Source organism: Montipora capricornis, chromosome 2 (assembly GCF_036669925.1).
Source record: "Montipora capricornis isolate CH-2021 chromosome 2, ASM3666992v2, whole genome shotgun sequence".
NCBI lineage: Eukaryota > Metazoa > Cnidaria > Anthozoa > Scleractinia > Acroporidae > Montipora > Montipora capricornis.
Genome location: NC_090884.1, coordinates 19,311,792 through 19,319,291, shown reverse-complemented (window position 1 = coordinate 19,319,291; position 7,500 = coordinate 19,311,792). Strand labels below are relative to the sequence as shown.

Genomic DNA, 7,500 nt, shown 5'->3' with positions numbered 1-7,500 from the left:
GTATCTGTATATATTATGTATGTTAGCTGTAATGTCTCGAAGATATTATTCTGAAATTCGAGATGAAATAAACTTCTATGCATGCATGTATGTTACCTTCGGCAGGGCACATGCGTGCACTTTCTAATCTGCGACTCTAGTGCTTACCATATGACAGATAAAATGAGTTTTCTCTTGAATATATAAGCCATCGAAATCGTACGTTAAATTGTAATGACAAGGGCGGTTTGGAGCTGTGAGTAGGCGTGGGATTTGTCTCATATGGTTTAGGGGCCGACATATCCCTCCCTCAATGCCGTACCGGGAGGCGAGGTCGGTAGCAGAAAGCAGCGAAGGGCCAGCTGCGTCCAAAAGCGATCGCACGGGCCGAAATCCCGGTATGACTCGTTTAGTACCACGCTCCAGCGCCAAGTCTGGAGGTACTGCATATTTTTCTCGTCTCGTCTTCAAACATTCCGTCAGCGCATGCGTGCGTAAATGTTCAGCCTCTCCGATACCTACAATACTAGACATATTTAGTTGGAACACTTAGCGAATGGTCAGAATCATCGTGTTACAAGATCGTAGCTTATACCACAATACCACATCCCCCTTCCCCCAATTCAATGTTGTGTGAGAATTTTTCGGGCGACTACTAGTAGTTGTGGAAATCAACATTGGAGGAGGGGGGACACAGCGATGGGTATTCCAACAAATGTGACGAGTATTGTATTTGCTTCAAGGAAATTGGCAAATCTGTAGAGCTGTAGATCAAACGTCAAGTCTCTTTAGAAAATAAGTAAACTTGTTACTAAGATAAACGGAATGTCTCTTCGCATGCTTTGTATTTAAAAAGGTGGGCAGTTGGTCTGAACATGATGATAATCAAGGAATATGTGTTGGAGAGTTTTTAGAAGGCCAAATAATTATAAATACTATCTGGTGTGTAAAGGAACATCTTCAGTATGCTGTGTACCGCATTTCCATGTAAAGTAGTTGACACTGTGTACTTTGATTAACGTAGCGTACACATGGTACGGGGGCTTTAATTATTATCTTATTTCGAGCGAAATAAGGGCGATCTTCCTTGCACTGGTACTGATGTTGGCATTTGAAGGCGTGACAACGGTTAGCGAAGGGAATAAAGCTAGAGAGGTGGAGTCGCTGACGTCATGTGAGGTTCGGTTAATAATATATCGAGTGGTGCCGATGTGGAGCTGGTACCAACTCAAGAAGAATTTACAGGATGATTAAATTAAAATGGACTTAATGTATGCAAATTGCAATTGAGAAGTGATTGTCAACGATTCACCGTGCGATTCACCAGATACTTTAGCTCGATATGTAAGGGGAAAAGAGTCACCGGGCATAAGAACCATCCTATCCCGAAGTTGTAATCTAAACTAGTTTGTAAATGTGAAATCAAAAAAATCCCGTAACATTTCCTGCTATTGCGGCACGGTTCACCATGGTGAATCGTTTGTTTAAAGAAATGAACTGTTTATCTTTCAGCTCACCTACGCTTCACCAACGTGAACCGTAGAGATTCACGAAACCAAACCAAGTCAACACAGACCAGTGATTGCAAAAGTCTAGTTACGTTGTCATATTTTCAAGCCTATACATTTCTTCCTTATAACAAGCATTAGAGGGGCAGAATTTGGAAAGCATTCATTGATTTATTTCACCATTGTGCACACATAAATTAACCTAATTAATGAGGCTAAACAGTGGTATGGCCAAAAGTCGGGTATGACAAACAATGGACTCGTTTTGCACTTTAACAGGGAAATTACAGACTTCTCGTTTTTCAGTAATTAATAACAGGTGTCGGTTTCATTAGCCTTATATTTTCAGGGTTTCAGCTCAGTTGAGTTTTTCAAAAGCAGAGCACCAATCATTGCCGATGAACTGTTCGTTCGCTACAACTGATTTTAATAGTCAGTGCTATCGCAGAAAGAAACGTCTTCAGGGGCCGTAATATATTTGCATAGCTATTCTGACTCCTTGGTATATAAAATATGTCAATCAACGCTGACCGTTGCACTTGATAATCATGTCAGTCCGTCTGGGAATAGAGCCTATTAGAGTGTTCAGAGGACAAAATGTACTTCTCACACGAGTTTGCAACTGTTGGAATATTGCACGGCGGCGTATATTGCATCGCACGGCTTCATACCAACGCACACCAATACTCAGACAATATTGTAGCCTACCAAAAATATTAAGATGCTGGTTAACTTTTGACAAGGAGTTGAGATTTCGGTTGATTCTACAGGGGCATAAACGTAACGTAAGAACCGTGCGTCTCTGGTCTTCTCGAGACAGAGGTGAGAGATGATTTCATGCAGAGTGGAACGCCTAAATTGCTCTGTTGTAAACATGGCGGTTCACAGCACCAGTGAAGTCGTCTCTCTGGCCTTTCTGTGGACGAATTCCAGGACCTACCGATACAATTTGAGCAAGTTTTGAAAGCTAAAAACTTCAATCCATGCTGGATTTTGCCGGTAGGACTGGGTGGCTCCACACTCATAAGAAAATCTATGAAATGAGAATCGGGGGTCTTCCCTTGTCATGGAACGGCCGAATTACCCAGAATTCCTTTTGGGCATGAAGGAGGCAATCGGAGACTGGTCCTCATCAAATGAGGAAAAAGTAGGGAGAAGAAGATTTCTAGGCGGATACTAATCTGTAGCCAAGGTGCGTGCTGTTAAAGTGGACTTTTTATCATAGGAAATTCGGCCTGGCCTTTAGTAATTTCTTGCCAAAGAAACGGTATAATGTAAATAAGAGAGTAATGAGATTTATATTTGCGATTACCTGCCCTCTTACGTACCACTTAAGTCAAACTCTACATGTCTATGCAATAAGCGCATTCAAAATTTCCTCATATTATTGTATAAAACTAGTTCAAGAAAGAAAAGGCTTGTCCTGCATATATGAAAAATACGTTTTCTCTCTCCTTCTCTTCTTATGAATGATCTTCGTGGAAATTACATTCTGTCCCTCAATAAACCTGGAACAACCTCTTATGGTCTTAGTTCTTTTTCTTACGTATTAACTAAGTACGTTGCGAAATGCACTACCTGATTTTTCCCGTACCACTGAGTTTATTGGTTTTAAACTAATCCAGGGCCGGATTTTCTACAGCAGCTTTTCGTTTTGATTAATATATCTTTAAATATTATTTAATATTTAGTTATGTATCTGTATATATTATGTATGTTAGCTGTAATGTCTCGAAGATATTATTCTGAAATTCGAGATGAAATAAACTTCTATGCATGCATGTATGTTACCTTCGGCAGGGCGCATGCGTGCACTTTCTAATCTGCGACTCCAGTGCTTACCATATGACAGATGAAAGAAGTTTTCTCTTGAATATATAAGCCATCGAAATCTTACGTTAAATTGTAATGACAAGGGCGGTTTGGAGCTGTGAGTAGGCGTGGGATTTGTCTCATATGGTTTAGGGGCCGACATATCCCTCCCTCAATGCCGTACCGGGAGGCGAGGTCGGTAGCAGAAAGCAGCGAAGGGCCAGCTGCGTCCAAAAGCGATCGCACGGGCCGAAATCCCGGGATGACTCGTTTGGTACGACGCTCCAGCGCCACGTCTGGAGGGACTGCATATTTTTCTCGTCTCGTCTTCAAACATTCCGTCAGCGCATGCGTCCGTAAATGTTCAGCCTCTCCGATACCTACAATACTAGACATATTTAGTTGGAACACTTAGCGAGTGGTCAGAATCATCGTGTTACAAGAACGTAGCTTATACCACAATACCACATCCCCCTTCCACCAATTCAATGTTGTGTGAGAATTTTTCGGGCGACTACTAGTAGTTGTGGAAATCAACATTGGACGAAGGGGGAGGCGGGGATGGGTTTTCCAACAAGTGTGACGAGTATTGTATTTGCTTCAAGGAAATTGGCAAATCTGTAGAGCTGTAGATCAGAAGTCAAGTCTCTTTAGAAAAGAAGTAAACTTGTTACTAAGATAAACGGAATGTCTCTTCGTATGCTTTGTATTAAGGTGGGCAGTTGGTCTGAACATGATGATAATCAAGGAATATGTGTTGGAGAGTTTTTAGAAGGTCAAATAATTATAAATACTATCTGGTGTGTAAAGGAACTGTGTACCGCATTTCCATGTAAAGTAGTTGACACTATGTACTTTGATTAACGTAGCGTACACATGACATCGGGGGCTTTAATTATTATCGAGACGAGAATCGAGCGAAATAAGGGCGATCTTCCTTGCACTGGTACTGATGTTGGCATTTGAAGGCGTGACAACGGTTAGCGAAGGGAATAAAGCTAGAGAGGTGGGGTCGCTGACGTCTTGTGAGGTTCGGTTAATAATATATCGAGTGGTGCCGATGTGGAGCTGGTACCAACTCAAGAAGAATTTACAGGATGATTAAATTAAAATGGACTTAATGTATGCAAATTGCAATTGAGAAGTGATTGTCAACGATTCACCGTGCGATTCACCAGATACTTTAGCTCGATACGTAAGGGGGAAAGAGTTACCGGGCATAAGAACCCTACCAGCCCCAACTTGTGATCTAAACTAGTTTGTAAATGTGAAATCAAAAAAATCCCGTAACATTTCCTGCTATTGCGGCACGGTTCACCATGGTGAATCGTTTGTTTAAAGAAATGAACTGCTTATCTTTCAGCTCACCGACGGTGAGTACTCGACTCAGTAACGGGTCCGATTGGGTGGCTTTCCCGATATCTTTGGCTGTTATTGGGAAGTCCCCATCGATAGCACTCACCCTTTAGATTTCACTTTCGCCCCCAATCTTGGAGTCTTCATGGGGTAATCGGGAGAGTGCATCACAGTTACTATGTTGCTCCGACCTTCTGTATTCAATACAATAGTCATAAGTAGAGAGAATAATGGTCCATCGTTGCATGCGGGCAGCTGCCAAGGTGGGAATTGCAGCCTTAGGGCCCAATATAGCCTTTGTTGGTGATCGGTTATTAATGTTAACTTTCGTCCGTACAAAAACTTATGATTTTTTTTTACTCCATACACAATAGACACAGCTTCTCGTTCTATTTGTGCATAGTTTCTCTCGTTAGGGGTTAGGGTACGGGAGACATAGGCTACTGGCCTCTCCCGCCCGTCATCCATGACATGACTGAGTACAGCTACTAGGCTATAACTTGATGCATCACAGGCCAGCCGTAACTCCCTCTTCAAGTCATAGTGAACTAATAGTGAATCACTAGTAAGACCTTCCTTACAGCTCTCGAAAGCTGTTTGACATTCCTTTGTCCAATCCCACGGAACAAAAAACCCAAACGTTTATGCAACGTTGCTAATGTTGTAGTTAGACCTGGCAGGAAAGAATGATAATGTTGGACCATGCCTAGGAAAGACCTTAATTCACTTACGTTCCGAGGGGCTGGTGCTTTCTTTACTGCATTTATTTTCTCTTCCACCGGTTGGAGACCTACTGCTTTTATTTTTAGACCTAGGTAAACCACTTCAGGTTTTAAGAACTCGCATTTTGACGCAAATTAGATGCAAATTGTATTGCTGCAGCCTGTTCAAAACTTCTGCGAGTTCTTTAAGATTCTCTTGCCAATCATTGCCTCCTACCAATATATCATCCTGCTTACATACACATTTCCCGATTCCCTGGAGGATTTGGTCCACTTTGGCCTGAAATATTTTTGGGGATTATTTTACTCTATAGGGTAGTTTCTTGTAGGAATACAGACCTTTGTGGGTGTTTACAGTCAAGTATTCTTGACTTTCTTCGTCAAAATTCAGCTGTGCGTATGCGTGGGATAGGTCAAGTTTGCTAAATACCTTTGAACCAACAAGGGAAGCAAACAAATCCTGAGTGGTGGGTAAAACATATGGCTCGTCCTCCACAGCCTGATTGATAGTCGCTTTGTAATCACCGCAGAAATTGGCTTGACATCCCCTTTCATAGTGATATGTGCCTCAAGCCCCGTCATGCCTGCATAATTGTCGCTGAACAAATCATATTTTGACAGAAGAGCTTGTAGTTGACTCTCGGAACTGTCATTGTTTTCACTGGGGACACTAAAAATCTCACCCCTTACCAATTTGATTCAAATCAGCCAATTTTTGCCAAGTAGAGTAGGCTTTCCGCTGTAATTAACTACTACTACTGGTAGTGAATAGTGTTTGTTCTTATAAACAACATCACACTGCATTACAACTGACACATCAAGCCTTTCACCTGCGTATGTCCAAAGCACTACCTTTGATATTGTTAAGGGTATGTCTGCAAACTTCTCTTGATATAAACTGTGTGGCATTTTGGAATAGTCTGCAGCAGTATCTACCACCATTTTACGAGATTTCCCATTGATTACCATGTCTACCGAGTAACCTTGGGAATTGGGGCTGTTTGTGTCAAGTGAGTACAGGGAATAGACTCCTAATTCATCCTCGCTACCTGATTCAGATCTGTGCAAATTTTGCACTGCACCTTTCTTGGTTTCATTTTTGTTCCGACAAACAGATGCTAAATGACTAATCTTAGAACACCGATAACATTTTGCAGACTCAAATTTACATGACTGACCTGAATGTTTACCCCCACACCTAAAACATTGTTCATTGTTCTTAATGTCCTTTGTTGTCAACTGGTTCACTTGCGAACCCTCGCTTGTCGTAGGGTGTATCCGGAACTCCTGGGTGTTTCTCTCAGCCATCTCCATAGCTTTGGCAATCCTACAAGCCTTCTCGAACGTCAAATCCTCTGTGTTCAGCAATTTATTTTGTATCTTCGGGTTACTGAGTCCGCAGACTAATCGGTCACGTAGAGCTCTATCCAAGAACTCACCATAATTACAATGAATGGCCTACTTCTTCAACGCCAGCACATAATCCCCGATCGATTCTCCAGACGTTTGATTTCGGGTGCCAAAATGGAAACTCTGTGCCATTTCTAAGGGTTTTTGATTGTAATGTTTCTCCAAAGCACTTACAATCTCAGTGAACGGAATATCATAGGGCTTGACAGGTGCCAATGACTTACTTAGAGTTTAATAGCCCTTTCCCAAGATATTTCAAACGCTCCAGGGCGAGGCTATGGTAAGTACACATCCAATACGGCGGATGACGAATGGCTGCAAGTGCATACCCGCAAAGACGAGCTACGGATGTGGCTTGTAGATCGCAGTTTGAAAACAACAGGCCGAAAACAAGAACTTATCGACCGTGTGATTAAAGCAAAGGAAGATGGGACTGGGACGATCGAAGAAAGAAAAACGAGAGAGAAAAAGGTTCGAGGAACTAGAGCTGCTGAAAAACTGCACAGTCCATCTGAGAATCTTCCAGATCCTAAAACTTTGAACAACTGGACAAACAATTTGTCGAAACTGCCACAGATTAGTTATAAAGAAATTATCGACTACTTGGTTTATGTTTATGATCGTGCAAATTCTTCCAAAGGGAAGATAAGAAATGTTTTAAACAACTGAAAGCAATTTTTTAAGGACAGGCACGTGCAAAAGATTGAATTAAG

General features: G+C 41.8%; 1 pseudogene; it reads left to right on the top strand.

Annotated features, from left to right (window-relative positions):
* Positions 1–4,618: 4,618 nt before the first annotated feature.
* Positions 4,619–7,500, top strand: part of LOC138035471 (uncharacterized) — a 3,580-nt pseudogene continuing 698 nt past the window's right edge.